Source organism: Elephas maximus, chromosome 6, assembly GCF_024166365.1.
Source record: "Elephas maximus indicus isolate mEleMax1 chromosome 6, mEleMax1 primary haplotype, whole genome shotgun sequence".
Taxonomy (NCBI): domain Eukaryota; kingdom Metazoa; phylum Chordata; class Mammalia; order Proboscidea; family Elephantidae; genus Elephas; species Elephas maximus.
The window spans coordinates 77,961,804-77,980,273 of NC_064824.1; the positions used below are offsets into that span (position 1 = coordinate 77,961,804).

At 38.6% G+C, this 18,470-nt stretch overlaps 1 protein-coding gene and 1 pseudogene across 3 annotated transcripts in view; both read right to left on the reverse strand.

Moving 5' to 3' along the window:
• The window catches only part of ZNF385B (zinc finger protein 385B), a 402,225-nt gene that overhangs the window by 281,439 nt on the left and 102,316 nt on the right, over positions 1-18,470 (reverse strand). The gene's annotated exons all lie outside the window — the stretch shown is intronic.
• On the reverse strand, positions 1,126-1,331 carry LOC126078602 (uncharacterized; annotated as a pseudogene).

Consider the following 18,470-nt stretch of genomic DNA (forward strand, 5'->3'; position numbering starts at 1 on the left):
AACTGACTGAGAGGAAGAACTGAGGTAGCATTTTAGATCTGGTATAAAAAGGTTAAAGAAATTACTACAAACATCTCCTCTACATTATTCACTAATCAACTGCAAGGTCGCCTAACACAAAATTCTGGTAAAGTATATGTGGTTCGTTTCTATATACTTTTTGTTCATTTTGCAGAATAAATTACACACAGATGTCTAGTCACTCCTGCTCCTCAACCAAAAACAGGGGAAGGGGTATGGAATTGAGACATGGAAACAAAGAAGAAAGGTCATGCAGAAGGTTGAATAAGCGAAGACAATTTTGCAATATAGCCTTAGATGAGATGAAGGAAGATGAGCCTCAGAACAGGACTCCTTTATTCTCCTGTGGGGAGGTAGCCCAGATCAATACGAGGTACATTCAGAGCCAGGATGGAATGCTCTGCTTCTGTTCTGGTACAATCAGAATTGGGGTAGCTCTGGGTTGGAACAGGGTTTTAGGTAACTACCTTGACATATGTACAATGGGGATTACAGTAATATAAGAATTCAATAAATCTTGCCTCTAAATATTTTGACACAGTATTGAGGTGTGTAGTAGTTACACAATAAACAGTATCTCTAGTCTATTTGACTCAGTTATGGTGAGTTGAATCATTAAAATACCCCAGAGATTTTCTCATAATTCAAGTTTGCAAGTTACTCATCCTCTGTGAGAAACCTAGGAGGTGGCAGTCAAAAAAGTTGAGTCCTAATATAGAAAATACAATGAACATTTGAATAAAGATGAGATGGAGAGGTTGGAGGGGGCGCGGTGGGGACTGAGGGAGGGACCTCATATTATGTATCTTAACTACAACAAAACAAAATTAATATATAAACATCTCAAACCTGCTAGGGAAGGAAAATCCTGAAAATATCCTAGTTGCCAAGGGATAACAATTGAAAATTAGTTGTACAATACTTATCATTATTTATTTAAAATGTTTCTGTTGTTGTTAGTTGACGTTGAGTCAATTCTGACTCATAGTGACTCCATGTGACAGAGTAGGCTTGCCCCACAGGGTTTTCTAGGCTGTACTCTTTTTTTTAAAACCTCTTAAGAGCAATGAGTTCTTTTATTTTGACAAACTAGTTTCCCCCAAAAGGTGGTGCACTGTTCCTGGAAGTACTGCAATACCAGGTCGATGAGTGGAGTGGACAGACCCAGCTCCTATTCCATCTCCCAATTCCAAAAATCCATTTAATATGTTGTCCTTAGATAGTGGGAAAAAAAAAATTGGATGTATCAAATATTAAACTGTTAAGAACAGATACTATACTTGATCTTAGCCCAAAGGCCAAGAAGTAATAGGCTATACTCTTTATGGGAGTGGATTGCCACATCTTTCTCCCACAGAGCTGTTGGGTAGGTTTGAACCACCAACCTTTTAGATAGCAGCCGAGCACTTAACCATTGCCCCACCAGGGCTCCTTTAAAATGTTTCTGACTGCTATTATTTAACATGCTGCCTTTATTGTTTTAGTAATTACAGGTGGATTTCATCTGTCTTGGAAGAAGTACAGCCAGAATGCTCTTTAGAAGCATGGATGGCGGAACATCGTCTCATGTATTTTGAACATGTTATTAGGAGGACCCAGTCCCACATCATGCTTGGAACAGTAGAGGGTCAGTGAAAAAGAGGAAGACCCTCAACGAGACGGACTGACATAGTGGCTGCAACAATGGGTTCAGGCATAATAATGATTGTGAAGATGGCGCAGGACTTGGCAGCACTTCTTTCTGTTGTACGCAGGGTCGCTATAACTTGGAACCTACTCGACAGCACCTAACAAGAACAGCTCACAATTTCTACTGCACTAATCCTATGTTTTTCATACCACTTTAAGTTTCTCAAATGATAACTTTCTTACCATAAATGTTTTCAGGTATAAATCCTAACAGTAGAAACCTACTGTTTTTACAGAAATATGAAGCCTCCATTACGGCTTTGGTAGAACCAACTTTCTAGACTATTATAGGAGACTCGCCTTATTTAAAAATTACATATGGTTGCTGGATAAAATACAGGACACCCAGGTAAATATGAATTTCAGATAAACAAGTAATAATTTTTAGTGTAAGTGTGTCCCATATATTGCATGGAACATACTTATACTAAAAAGTCACTCATTGTTTAGCAAAAATTCAAATTTAATTGGGAATCCAGTATTTTTATTTGCTACATCAGACAACCCTAGAACTAGAACTTCCTACTTCATAAATGGGAAGTAGGACCCGAAAGTCAGGGAAAAGGCTAAAGAAATATAAAGCTTCAAGACAAGAATCCACTTTCTTGACAAAAAACAATCACCTCAGCAACATACCTCAAAACAAATGACAAACTCTCTATAAATAGTCCAAACTAATTATTGAATGTATACAACAGGAAAGCCCAGTGAACTCAGACAGTACTTTTACACTGCAATCAGGTACCTCTGCTATAAATCATAAATAATTGCTTTTAAAATTTGCTGAAGAACAAGTCAGAACTGCTGTGCCTTGATAGAAAAATGAAAAGATGCAGGTAAATCACTAAGATTCGTGAGATTCACATCCTGATAACAATTTTCTAGATCCTAATTTTTTTTTTTTTATTTCTTATGAAGGAGAAACTGCTGCTAAGACAGATATGCCAGATTATCCCTCACTTCCCCCAAGTGAATTTTCTACGATCTAGACTATGACAACTTACACCATTCTGAGAGAACACTGACATTCTGAACTTGAAAGGCTTTCATTTACTAAACACATTATATCATCAGGGATTTCAAGGAGAAAATCTCTATGCCCTTCTAACCTTCTCATTTGCAACCAACAAACACAATTTGTGTCGTGGGCTTTGGGGAGGTGAAAAATAGGAGACACTTATTTGTAAGTCAAAATTTAAATCAAAGTCCCCCTGACAATCTGACAATAACTTGTGGTATGACTTTCCCAAAGAAGAGAAGAAAAATGAGTTATTTAAGTATTATGCTTCATTTAAAACCAGTAAACCTTCTAATTAAATAGCACATATTATATCCCTGCATTTCAATAATAACAATTTATCTTGAATCCTTAATCATGTGTAGTCATTTAGCCTAGGCAAAGATCCAAGGATTAACAAGAATAAAAACAGGAAATTCAAGATTGCAGAGGTGTTTTCAGTTCCACTGGCAAGACCACGTAAGGGCAAACATGTATTGGCATCATCCCCAACCCACCTGCACCTCCATTACCACCATGCACAGGATAAACACTCCACTAAATGTCTTGGTAGTTCACTTCTGAACACCTCTATTTCAAACTGCAGTATGACCAGCACATCTTTTCAACAAGGGTTATTTGCTGATGGAAAGAGAAGGCAAAGGAAAGCATTCTTGACACATCTACAAGTGCATTTGATGTATTATCACTCTGTGGAAACAAACTATATTTAATATTTCTATAAATTTGGTAGGTGAGAGTTTTACTTTTAAAAATGAGGCAGTTTCATAAAAAATATTTTTCAACATTTTTATCTGTCTTCTGCTGGTTAATTTTATTGCTTAACCAACCCTACCCATACTCATGTATGTACACTAACGTACGGGTAGTTTACATAATATATATACATTACCAAGCAACCAGATAAGGGTAATGATGAGCCGCACAATATAGTTAGCACCTATAGAGTGGTTTTCTACAAATACGTTGCAAAATGATGAGCAAATGCATTCCATTTCAGAACAGAGCTTTTTTTTTTTTTTTAATTGTTGTGAAAATACAGACAGCTATTTTGATGTCACATGTTAAGAAAGGTCCAAAGTGGCAAATGTTAGCAACTTTAAATCTGTAAGTCCCAGAGTAAACAACATAGAGGAACTTTAGAGACATGACTATGCATTCAGACAGTAGAATAGGTTGAAGGTAAGTTTCTCTTCTTGAAGGTCTAATTAGGTGTCCTCCCCCACCCCCCGTCCTTTTTCTTTTTTTAATCTCCTAGAGACACCTTAACAGAAACTATCAGCTTTGACAGAACACCCAAATCCTGGCGGTGAACCATAAATTGACCATTACCATAAAAAGAGCTGCTAAATTAGAAACCATGTGCTCAGTATAAAACTAATTTCATGCTTTCAAAAGCACACAGTGGCTTCTAGCAAGATAGTGGCCCTGGGAGTTGCCGAGACAGATTGGTGAACATGAATGGTTTGCTCCTGATGCTTCTGCTTAGCCAAGCTTTACATGTACTGTCAGTAAATGGGCTCTTGAATCTTCTGTCAAACAAATACACACTTATCTCAAACTTTAGAGCTGGAAGGCATAAAATAAATTCAGCAGGAAAAGCACAAACACATATATACATACACCCCATGTGCCATGTTAGCTTCCAATCAAATGAAAATAGATATCTGTGCACGCCTAACATACTAAACAGACACTTAATAAGCATAATCTTATTTGAATACATCATAACTCTCACACTCAATTCTTATTTAGAAACAGCTCTTCATCATGTAGCAGTAAGAGTCCAACAGACACTCAGAAAAAGGATTCCATCTACTCGGAGGCTAACTTTGAGCTCGCTGTTACCTAGTTGGCTTTCAAATACTCTATACTTACAGCCCTCTATCAGATCTTTCTGAGTATGATCATTTAGTAATTTAACTTCCCAGGTGAGCAGCAGCCCTTTATTTACATTTAAATAATGAAATCTGCTACATTTAAAATGTCACATCTAATTAAAACACACTCATGAAAAAAAAAAAAACTGGCAATCTCCCCTTTCTCTCATATAACACACCAGAACTAGAAATCAATTACTGTAGGTTGTCCAGTGCATGACAGGTCATACCTTTTAATTATTAATAACGTCAACTTTAACAAGGTGTCAACTCCAGTATGTTATCTATTTCACTTACTTTCTGAGCTACCTTGTAAACATGACTGGTTTCCTCCTATATATTTTTAATGTCAAAGATTCTACAAAGTACATTTAGCTCATAGCCTTTTTTTAAATACACCTGAAGCACATAATAATTCTGCTAATTACCTATTTTCAGTAATGATAGCAAATCACATAACATCACTGGCTTGTTCTGAATAATGTTTAAAATGCAAAGGAAGTCACCTACTGGTTAAGATGTCCTCGGCAAACAGCTAGCACAGAAAGAAAATGATGCTTATCACACCCATTTAAGGAGTAACTTTGCAATAAAATGAATGAATCACATATTTTTCTCTTCAGTTTTGCCCCTTCTGATCTGTCAGCACAGAGTGATAAACACAACTGATGACCCCACAGAATCAAACACAACGTACAGGAGAATCTGTTACTGACACCCCGGATCCCAGCATCCAAGTTTTAGAATAAAAATGCTCACCTCTACTAGGAAGTCCACTCCACATCCTGGCAGGGCTCTCACCAGCCTAGAGAGCAATGAACTTGAGTAAACAAAACTTCCAGTATGTGATCAGTATAACGCACAGTGCTACCGAGACTTGACTCCAGCCCTGATTATCTTTCTGACAGTACCACGTTATACCAGTGCAGCTCCAAACCTTCCCAGATGCTGGCTTATTGCACTGCTCATTGAAAATCCTTTACACGCTGGCAACATTTTAGGGAAGGACAAGCACATTCTGAGTCATTTGTAAAGAAAGCAAAGCAATTTCAATTCTATATCTCCATGCGTGCTGAAACCAGAGGCACTGTCAACCTACAAGTCTGAGGTGGATTTATGCCGAGAAACAGGCAACCTAAGCCTTCATTATCAATGCATGAAATCAGCCACTGTGATCAAATTCACACAAACCACAAAAAGGATATGATTATGAAAGGCTCCACAGATTTAGCACCAAACCTTGTGGAAGAAAGAATCGTCTATCGAAATTGTGTAAATGTTAAAAATAGCTCTGGCTTTTCAACAATGAGCACGATACAGAGAAGAAATCAGCAGTCTATATTATAAGGGCTTATCATAAAGGCTGCAAAAAACAAAGTGGCTGTAGATTCCTGAGACTTCTCTGTAGACAAATGAAGGTACAAGAAGATATTATAACAACAACAAAATTCCATATATTTGACACAGATGCCCATTAAAGAGCAAGTTAAATATATTTATTCCTAATCACCTGTCTTTAAAAAAAAAAAATTTTTTTATTTAATCACCTGTCTTTAAAATGAAAATAATACTGATAGTAAAAATTTGCATTGCTATGTTAGCACCAGGGCAAAATACTATTCATTTTATTCAAAGACAAGTTCTTAAGCAATAAAGATTTAAATATATGTTGTGTAACAAAGTATACATGTAAGATAGAGAATATTTTTATCACCATAGTCTTTGATTACTTATTATTTAAAAAATCTATAGCTAATTAAGGAAACCCTGGTGCTGTAGTGGTTAAATGCTACTATGGCTGCTAACCAAAGGGTCAGCAGTTCGAATCTGCCAGGTGCTCCTTGGAAACTCTATGGGGCAGTTCTACTCTGTCCCATAGGGTCGCTATGAGTCGGAATCGACTCGACGGCAGTGGGTTCTGGGTATAGCTCATTAAATCAACACATCCCTAATCCACCCACCCCAAATTTACTCCTTAACCTTTTATCATCCTTCTTTTGTCACTAAAATATAAGACACAAGAGACAGTTGGCACATTCTTACAAAAGCACAAGGTAGCTAGACCCCCAAAAGTAGTAGCAACAATGATTTGAGATCACAAAATACAGAGCTTTGATGTGTTCATGCAAAGTGTAAAGCAAAAAGGACAAAACATTTATCAAAAAATCACAAAAAGAACTAGAATAAATCCCTAGTAGGCAGTAATCCCAAAGAACACATTTAAAATTATATTCAGATTTTTAAAAATGGCTTTTAGGTTCTCATTGAGACTAAAAAGGCAGAACAAATCAGGAACCAATAAAGGCAATCGCTGATTTGAGGATCTTCTTCAAATGGCTGGGTTCAGTTCTAGTAATACTCTTAGGTGCCACATTGAGTAGTGTCTTACAACCTAAAGCTTTTCTATAAAAATAAGCCATTTGTCACAACATGCATCTATATAACACAGCATTCTGGAGCAATGTTAAACATGGCACTCTGATGGAAAAGGAAATACTTGGGTATTCCCACTGTGTCCCTGTATGTAGAGTTGATTCCTTAGAAGCTACTAGTTAGATACCCTTCCTTGGAGACAGATATAGACGTACATGACTGGACATGCATGTAAGCAAACACACACACACATCTGCCATAGGAGAACCCACTTACCCTCTGCAGTTACATTTGTCCCATAAATTCCATTCATTTAGTGGCTCATAAAGCCCCTAGGATGGTATTTGAATGCGTTAAGATTAATGTCATAGGACATCTCAGATTCAACAATTGCTCAGTGTTCTCATTCTTATTACTTTTCCTACCTTAGATCATAAAAAAAAAAATTTTTTTTTCATAGTTCATGACAAATAGTATGTCTAAAATTTCTTTATTACCATACATGAAGCTCCCTAGTAATAAAATAAAAGTTTAAAATGAAATGACAATATTTGATTACATGTCCTTGATTCCTTATCTAAAAGACAGTGCCAAACACATTTCAGAATTCAAATACTTTTAGATTTTGGACAGGTAATACACTGCACAAATTACATAATGCCTCCAGTGGGGTCTGGAGCAACTCTCTGTAATCAGACACTTTAACATTTATGTAGCAAAACATGTGCATAAGATGGGATAAATAAAGACTATAATTAACCTCACATCAGTTCAGGTCAGGTTTTGCCATCAAATGAATTACAAAACCTTGTGGTTTTCAGAGGTTGTTGGATTTTGGGAATTATAGGTAAAGGATTGCGGACCTGTAGAAATGATTACCTAAACTTTTATAAAATTAGGGGTTAGGTAACAAACACCTAAGCAGGGGTTTTCTTGTTTGGGCAAGAAATTTGGAGAGTAGGATTGCTTTAACAGAGTGGGCGAAAAATAAGAGGAAATCAAAATAAGACTGAGACACTAAGCAGAGCAGGGCTATAGCAGTAATGCAAGATGACAAAACTAGGGCAAGGAAACATTAGACAAGAAGAAGCCATTTGGAATTAGTGGGCCAAGAAAATAAACAAAACATAATAACAGTAATATCAAGCCCTCACTGATTACCTACTGTACACCCAGTAGGGTAAAAGCCACTTCACATAAACATCACTTTTGGCAACCTACCTTATAGTTTTCCAAGGGAAAAATTTTTTTTTTAATTTTATTGTGCTTTAGGTGAAAGTTTACAGCTCAAGTTAGTTTCTCGTTCAAAAATTTATACACATATTGTTTTGTGACATCGATTGAATTCCTCAGGTCCCCCCATCCATCTGTCTAGTTTTCCTGTCCCTTCCTGCCTTCTTATCTTGCTTTTGGGCAAGAGTTGCCCATTTGGTCTCATACACTTGGTTGAATTAAGAAGCATGTTCCTCATTTGTATTATTGTTTGTTCTATAGGCCTGTCTAATCTTTGCCTGAAAACAAGAGTGGCTTCAGTTCTGAGTTAGCAGGGTGTCCATGGGCCACAGACTCAGGGGTTCCTCTAGTCTCTGTCGGACCAGTAAGTCTGGTCCTCGTGAATTTGAATTTTGATCTACATTTTTCTTCTGCTCTGTCTGGGACTCTCTATTGTGATCCCTGTCAGAGAAGTCGGTGCATTAAGGAACTTTAATATAGAAAAGCATTGACACAGGCCTTAAGACCTTGGGCCAAAAGACACCCACAATCTTCTAAGAGCATTTTATTTTTGGTCCCAGCCTTGCAATTAAGAGGGTCCTGGAGATGTGTATGTGAACACTGGATTTCCTATTCATTGTACAAAGTATAGTGGAATGTGTGGCTTTAATAATAGTATACAGAATATGATAACAAAGCCATTTTTCTATGCAAAGAAGGAAACTGCATTTATTCTTTTTTGACAAAACAATATAATTTAGTGAATTCCTTGTTGGTGCCCTGATGGCTTGATGGAGTTACTGCAGGTTCTAAAAATAACTGAATATTCCATAAGGTGGCTAACGCCTCCAGGTCAAAATCAGGATCTCCTTATACCTTTCACATGACGTCCACATAAGAATGGATTTGCTTCTGTGTCTACAGGCCAAGAGTCTCTAGACTGCAATGCAGGCTCACCAGAGGGCAAGTTCCTGAAATGAAGTACTGTAGGTCAACATGACATGAATGCTATCACATTCAGCCCAGTATTCGCCCCACCCAGTTCCTCCGAACTTTTTTTATAACCAGAAGTGGAAATGTGTTTCACAGTTGGTGCAAGAATCAGGTCCTGAAAAACATAAGTGCCAAGGATGAACAGCAACTCCATGGTTGAGTTGTGACACGCCACAAAAAAAAAAAAAAAAGCCACAGGAATGCCTAATTTGGAACAATGTCCAACAGCTTCTTTGGCTGTGATGTTGTCAAGATATGAAAGTAGAACATTTGTGTGAAGAAAGATGGTCAGTCAGGGTGACAACACATTCATTCCACAGTGAGAAACTGAACTCATTAATTATAAATTTCCATTGAGTGAGCTACTCAGAGTCTGTTCTCCCTAGATTTAACTAGTTTAACATGGGCAATACTTGTATTCCAAAAAGACACCAACATTTTAAAGTATGCCTTTGGTGATTCAAACAACTCAACAGATGCCCTGGTCTCAAGGGTCCAATTTGGTATATTTTGGCCAAACCCCCTCCTAAGTCTTTCTCTTACTGGGAAACCATAGGAAGATATATGGGCTCTATACAATAAATGGACTGTATAGTAATCATTCCATGAAACTAGTTTTTATGGACTTATAATTAAGAGGTCCAGGGAAATTGTTGTTGTTGGGTATCTTCGTGTCAACTCCAAATCATAGTGACCCTATAGGATGGCGTAGAACTGCCCCATAGGGTTTCCTAGGATATAATCTTTACAGAAGGAGATAACCATGTCTTTTCTCCTGTAAAGCAGCTGGGTGGGTTCCAACCATGACCTTTTGGTTAGCACACTTGTGCTTAACCATTGTTTAACCATTTTAAATAATGAACCTGCCTGCCTCCACCCTGAAATGGTATGAAACTTACTAATACTTCATCAGTGTTCTGTTAATACTTACACCATGGTACTTGTATTTCACAAAGGTCAGACTTCTTGGTTAAACAAGGTGGCAAACTGACTCATCAAAGTTGAGGAAAAAAGGAAGCATTTAAAACCATATGCTTACACTGAAAAAGTAAAAGACATTATCATGATGGATTCTAGCCCGGTTTCAAAACTCTACATCATTTAACATTTATATGCAGATCTAGTATCTCTTAAAATAGGGTGCAATTTTTCCCAGATATGAGGCAGTATTAAGATATTTAAGTAGTAATTATTATTCCTGAAAACTGGAAAGCTCATTTTCTCTCTCCCTGTCTCTTATACACACACTAATATCTCCCCTATAAAACACACACACTAATATAGATCCTGCCTAATATATAAAAAAAAAAATTTCTTTACATAGAAGATACTAAAGTCTGTCAAACGAGCATGCTTCTGCATACATGTGCATGTCCACACACATCACATCCCTTCAGTATTTCTATACTTTTCAAAAAAAAAAAAAAAACTTTCCATACTCATTTATAAATTCAACCAAAATTCTGACGAAGGAATTGGAATGAGGAAAGTATCTATACTTTCAATGTACTTGTGGCACCATCTTGTGGTGGTATTGTAGTGTTGCATTTTCAAGTTAAATTTCTCAAGTTCCTGCCAACATATTTAGGAAAATGCATTTAAGGATAAATTTGACATTTTAAATATACATGGATGCAGTGTAAAAATTTGGCCCGTGCAATTAAAAACCCACATGCATCTTTTTTTTCTGTAGTCACGATACAGGTATCACAGTGCCCTGACCCTAAAAGCTGCTTAATATCAGTAACTATTTTTTGAACATAGAATAGGAATGAAAATATGAGATCACTAGAAGGAGAGAAAAAACAACCAACCAACCAAAAATAAGGACCCCTGTGTATCAAGGAAAAGCATAGAATATAGCAGCCAAAAAAAAAAAAAAAAAGAACACAATATATAATGCTCTAAATGACAACCCCTTTTCTAGTCTTGCTTTCCATTCCCACTTCTAAACCATTACCCCCACAGCGTGCTGCAAATTCCCTGGTTTTGTCACCATTATACCTCCTTCCCCTTGAAAACATGTCCTCAACTTGAAATCTGTTTAAGTTCAGCTTAAAATTTTAAAGACAAATAGAAGATGCCACTGCTTACATCAAGAGTCAGTCTGTATTAGGCTGGTTCTGTAGAGAGGCAAAACCAGTAAAGCATATATATATATATATATCTGTACATATACTAGATAGATAGATAGATTTATATATACCAAGGAAATGGCTCACGCAGTTGTAGAGGCTGAAACATCCCAAGTTTGTGAGTCAGGATGCAGGTTTCTCCTGATTCACATACCCACAGAGGCTGGCAAATCCAAGAGCAGCAGGTCGGAGAGCAGGGTTCTTGCTCACAGGCTGTAAAGATCAATGAATCCCAAGATGGGCAGGCAAAACTGCAGGTAAGCTGTTAGCTCAAGTCCCAAGAACCAGAGGTCAGACAAACAGGAGCCAGCTGTAGAATCTAGCATGAGCAAAAAAGCCCCTGAGCCTTGCCAGAATGTCCGCTTATATTCGATGCAGGCCACAGGCTACTCACAGAAGATTCCATCATGGGGGTGATCACATATCAAATCTCACCAGGAAAGTGATCACAATATTATACGACTGCCAAAACACTGAGAATCATGGCCCAGCCAAGTTGACACATCACAGAGTCTCTTGAATTTGAGCTGGCCTTGTGATTACCTCTGACCGAAAGAATGCAGTGGTATAGCTTCAACTCTCGTTGTTTTGCAACACTGCTCTGACCACTGTATCAGGAATCATTTTCTACCTCTTCGAAACGGTGAGATCTCTGGGGAGAAAAATCCAGTCTACAACCAGCACCAGCTGCAAGATATGGGTGTGAGGCCAACTTAGACTATCCAACCCAGTTGTTCTGCTACCTGCCTTCAGCTGCATGAGTAACCACTGGTGATTTCAAGAGAACCACCCAGCTGAGCCCAGCCCAAATTGTTCACCCAAGAATCATGATTAAAATGAACAACTATTGCCATTAAAATTTTTCTAAGGATTCGGCCTACCTTTCCAAACTTATCTTGTGTTTCTCTGTAATTCCCTCAATGAGTTCTAGCCACTTCTCAGTTTTTCAGGCATGCCAAGCTTTTTCTCAGCTTTAGATTTTGAACATTATCTTCACTTTCTTTAGATCACTGTTCCCTACTTTTTCCATGACTAATTCCTTTCTGGTCTTAAAAATTCCACTTACATGAGAATTAGAAATTCTTTTGGAATTAATTGAAGGTAATGCATGTCAGTGATAGTATAATATTCATATACCTAGTAGGAAGGCATCAGTATGACTATTATTCAAACCACTAATGCCAACAATGTAGAAATTGAAGATTTTTACCAACTTCTGCAGACTGAAATTAATCAAACATGCAATTAAGATGCATTGATAATTACTGGTGATTGGAATGTGAAAATTGGAAACAAAGAAGGATTGGTAGTTGGAAAATACGGTCTTGGTGTTAGAAACAACACCAAAGATTGCTCATATGCAAGTTCAAGTTGAAGCTGAAAAAAGTTTTTTTAAAAGTCCACGAAAGCCAAAGTACGACCTTCGGTATATCCCACCTGAATATAGAGACCATTTCAAGAATAGATTTGACACACTGAACACCGATGACCAAACACCAGATGAGTTGTGGGATGACATCAAGGACATGATCCATGAAGAAAGCAAAAGATCATTAAAAAGATAGGAAAGAAAGAAAAGACCAAAATGAATGTCAGAAGAGACTCTGAAACTTGGCCCTGAATATAGAGTTGCAAAAGCGAATGGAAAAAATGAAGTAAAAGGGTTAGATGAAGATTTCAAAGGGTGGGTCAAGAAGACAAAGGTATTATAATGAAATGTGCAAAGAGCTGGAGTTAGAAAACCAGAAGGGAAGAACATGCTCAGCATTTCTCAAGCTGAAAGAACTGAAGAAAAAATTCGTCTCGAGTTGCGATGTTGAAGGATTTATGGGCACAATATTGAACAGTGCAGGAAGCATCAAAAGAAGATGGAAGGAATATAGAGTCATTGTACCAAAAAGAATTGGTTGTTCAACCATTTCAGGAAGTGGGATATGATCAAGAACTGATGGTATCGAAGGAAGAAGTCTAAGCTATGCTGAAAGCACTGGTGAAAAAAAAGGCTCCAGGAATTGATGGATACCAAATGAGATGTTTCAAGAAACGGACGCAACACTGAAAACGCTCACTCATCTATGCCAAGAAATTTGGAAGACAGCCTCCTGGCCAACAGATTGGAAGAGATCCATATTGGTGCCCATTCCAAGAAAGGTGATCCAACCAAATGCAGACATTGTTGAACAATATCAATAATATCACATGCAAGTAAAATTTTACTGAAGAAAATTCAAAAGCCTTTGCAGCATACAGGAAACAGCCGGAAATTCAAGCCAGATTCAGAAGAGGACATGGAACAAGGGATGTCATTGCTGATATCAGATGGATCTTGGCTGAAAGTAGAGAATACCAGAAAGATGTTTACCTGTGTTTTATTGTTTAAGCAAAGGCATTCTACTGTGTGCATCTTAACAAATTATGGACAACATTGTGAACAACGGGAATTCTAGAACACTTAATTATGCTTACACGGAACATGTACATAGGCCAAGAGGCAGTTGTCCAAATAGAACAAGGGGATATTGCATGGTTGAAAATAAGGAAAGATGCACATCAGGGCTGTATCCTTTCACCATATTTATTCAATCTGTAAACTAAGCAAGTAATCCAAGAAACTGGACTCTATTAAGAAGAATGCAGCATCAGGATTGGAGGAAGACTCAATTACAACTTGAGATATGCAGATGGCACAATCTTGCTTGCTGAAAGCGAAGAGGACTTGGAACACTTACTGGTGAAGATCAAAGACTACACCCTTCAGTATGGATCACATCTCAACATAAAGAAAACAAAAATCCTCACAACTGCACCAATAAGCAACATTATGATAAACAGAGAAAATACTGAAGTCGTGAAGGATTTCATTTTCCTTGGATCCACAATCAACGTCCATGGAAGCAGCAGTCAAGAAATCAAATGACGTATTGCATTGGGCAAGTCTGCTGCAAAAAGCCTCTTTAAAGTGTTAAAGAACAAAGATTTTTGAGGACTAATGTGCAATTGACCCAAGCCATAATGTTTTCAATCACCTCATATGCATGCGAAAGCTGGACAATGAATAAAGAATACCGAAGAAGAATTGATGCCTTTGGATTATGGTGTTGACTAAGGATATTGAATATACCATGGACTATGAACAAGTCTGTCTTGGAAGAAGTACAGTCAGAGTGCTCCTTGGAAGTGAGGATGGAGAGACTTGGTCTCATGTACTTTGGACATGTTATCAGGAGAAACCAGTCCCTAGAGCAAGAAATTATGCTTGGTAAAGCATAGGGTCAATGAAAAAGAGGAAGACCCTCAATGAGATGGATTGACTCAGTGGCTGCAACAATGGGCTCAAACATATTAAGGATTGTGAGGATTGAGTAGGACCAGGCAGTGTTTCCTTCTGTTGTGCATAGGGCCACATGAATCCGAACTGACTCAATAGCACCTAACAACAAGAACAACAAGGCATGTTAAGTTTGCATGTAACTGGAAAAACTGAACATTAAAAAATAAGGAAAGAGCTTTGAATTCTTTTCATTTTTACTTAGAAAATAATTTGGTGTAAAAAGTTATGAGACATAATATAGAATGGGGGATAGGGCCTGACTTTGAATCTTCATGTGGCTTTAGGAAAGTCCTTTCAATCTCTCTAATTCTCAGCTTCCTTATCTATAAAGTGATGATAATCATATGTGCCTTACTGGGTTATGAGGACAAAAGTCATTTCAGTCTTTTCATGATAACCTCTAACTCCAAGTGCACCTGAAATCAAGTTCAGGTGTGTTTCTCTTACCACAATTCACTACAACCTCCATGCTCTTAGCCTGACCTTTCAGAGTTTCAAATATTATTTGTACCAAACCACTGCCAGAGGCAGCAACAAAGATCCTGCTTAAAAGAAAACCTCACTCCAATACTGAGGTAATGTCGATTCCAAAAAGTTCCAGAATTAAATCAATCTTCTCCACAATAATTTCCTAGGTCAACTTGATTCTTCAAGAAAGATACAAACTTTCCTTGAGAACACAGGGTGAATAATGTATAAAATTAACTTTTATTATTCTCCTTGACAAATTACCTGCTTCTGATTGAAAGGGGGAGAGCATTAGCATATCATGTCTCAATGGCTGGTATGTGGGGTAACCTCCAGAACAGTAAAAGCTGGTCTTACCTCATCAACAGGCTGCATCTGGAAAGAAGACTTAAGGCCTATATTTTCTTATTTAACTTCCACATCAGGTTCACTATGTGAACAGTAACCAGTAAGAACAAATTTGGCAATTTTTGCGCAAACTGACATATGTGCACAGATGGACCTCGGCCTATTTAGGTAGGCCGTGGTTCTAATGGAAGTTTAATTCAGAGTCACTGAGGTGTTATTTTGGTCTGCTCAGTTTATTTAATGCTGCTGGGGCTCCCACTGGCCCCTGCTGGTACTAGCAAAGGGGTTTCATCAAGCCAAGCCATCAGGTGTGTCCTGGTGGAGGAGGAATGTGGTAGGATGCCCCTTTTAGTGGCTTCCACTCCCTACCCCTTCACTGCTCTGGCATCTCTGATCAGGGGAGGAGAGTCTCAGAACTCCAAGGACAAAGAGGGCCTGATGGGGAAGGAAAATGCTTCCCCTAGCCACTTATTTTTGGTGGGACTCTCAATCAGTGGTGTCACCTAATCTTGCCCCATTCGGCCTGTAGGGAGGAATGAGCCTACGTAGCCTGTCTTCTTTTGCTAGGTTGGAGTTCAGGAAATGCTTGATCTGAGTGACCTTCTTCTGTTGGATTGGGGCAAGGAGGAAAGGTGGTAATGCAAGATAACCTGATGCTGAGCTATTCCTCTAGTCCTGGGATACAAACTGGATCACCTTCTTCCATCTTTCTTTCTTTACCTCATATGCTATGCCCAGGGTCTATAGTTGTTCTTATCGAGAGGAGCAGGGAGAAGTGAGTCTGCCCCATCTTGTCTGGAACGGAAGTCGATTATGATGTTTTGAAGAACACATTGGCAATTATATGAATCAGAGTCCAGAAAGGAAAACAGAAACCATTCTAGGCAATTTAAACAGGGGGAATTTAATACAGGTATATAGTTACACAAGTGAACGAGGAAGACAGTGAATGAACACAGAGATTAGAAACAGGAAGAAGCCACTCCTCGGACAGAGGGGAAAAGGAGAAGGCAGTGTTAGCAGAGTCCAGCAGGCTGGGTTACCCTATACAAGCTGAAACTTCGGCAGACCTGTCCAACCAAAACTGGAGTCACAGGCAGGTGCAGCCATGGAGAGATACCACCCTAGATACAGGGAGTAACGACAAATAGTTTGGATGTTTCCCTCCTTCCTCTAATCTCCTGAGAGTGCCTTCTAGTGGCCAAAGCTATCAGGAAGCCAGTTGGCAAGGAAGCCTGGGAAATACGTTGTCGTTGTTGCATACCGGCGAGATGATTCCGACTCATAATGACCCCATAGGACAGAGTAGAATTGCTCCGTTGGGTTTCCAATACCGTAATCTTTACAGAAGCAGACTGCCATATCTTTCTCCCATGGAGAGGCTAGTGGGTTCAAACTGTCAACCTTTCAGTTAGTACCTGAGCGCTTAACCACTGCACCACCAGGGCTCCTTCTGGGAAATATAACCCAGTTGCCATTGAGTCAATTCTGGCTCATAGTGAACCTATAGGACAAAGTATGGTAGTTTCCCTCATAAGTGACAGATGTGTAAAAACCGTATAAAGTAGAAAACATTTACCATTTCCTTTGCAGCTATTCCATGTCCTTGATCAAATGACTTTACTATGTCATCCAATGATACATACAAATGACACACTGCACAGAAAGATCCTATCGCACTATATACTTTGATTTCCAACCCTCAACTTTCTACATTTAGATTATTTAATTCATGAATTCTATATTTAGTTTCATTTTTAATAACATAAAAGGAATGTGGATCTCAATTACAAATTCAGATTTAGAAGAAATCCAAATGTTTTTACAGCTGAATTTAATTTCTAGTACAAACTCCATCCCATATTGTGATAGAAACTTCATTTCAGGCTGTTTAGATTGTCTCTTTCCCTGCAATTGCATCTAGATTTGGGGTCGGGTACAGAGGATGCTTATGGGCTTACATGGTACCAAGGCACAGATAAGTATATGGCCTGGTTGTCATTTCTACACACAGGTATCTGCTGAGACATTCTTATTTCTGTCTTATATTTGGTTATTAGCTCATGTAGTCTCCGTGGGATGATCCCTTGTTCCCAACTATGAGGGAAGTTTAGGTCAGTCTGTACATCACTCATGGCACACTGGAAACATTCCCTTGCCACTGCCTGCATTTAGCCACAGGAAATGCTATTTCCTGGCTCCTAGGTACACCTCAGTGGCTCCCAGGCTCACCCAGCTACCCGTGCTCACTAAAGCCACAGGAAATCATGAGGCTGCCTTGGACCCATCTGCCTATCCTTTCTGGGGTCAGGAACACGAGGGTCTTACTATTTTTTTTGGATCCTATGAGGGATGGAAGCACACAACTACTATGTCCAGGCCCTATACAGGTCTGTGGATTCTGTTTTTCCACTAATCCCTTGGGACTGGATGGGGGAAAGAGCAGAACGAGTTACCTATGCTCTCCCTCTTCTTCTCCCTTCTGCAGTCCAGAGAATTTTTACATTGTTTTGCCAGGCGATAGAGCTGGGAAAGGAATTCTGCTGCTGCTCATTAGGAATCCTTCCCTCAGGAAAAAAAATCACATTTATAAACGTACACACACACACACACACAGCAGAGTAGTTTTAGGTGCTGGGTAGAAATCCTCCTATTGTTCCAGAAGCTGAGATCTAAATGTTCTGTAAACACCCTGAATTCTAAGATCAGAGGAAGAACTGACAGCACTTAGGCATCAGTTACTTCTCTGTAGGGCTTTTTGAGAGTAGGTTTTGTTTTAAAAAATAGACCAAGTCTCAACCACCACCATATAAACCCCACTGCACCCCAATCAGTCTCATTACTATGAGAAAAAAATTGACAAGGGAAAGGGGAAGTTACCTTCTTAACATTTCATGGGAAGGACATCTCTACTAACACATTTTTCCCCTTTGAGGAGGAGATGGGCTATTATTTTCCTCCTTAAAGCCAAGCAATGAGCAAGAAGAGGAGACTGGCATTTT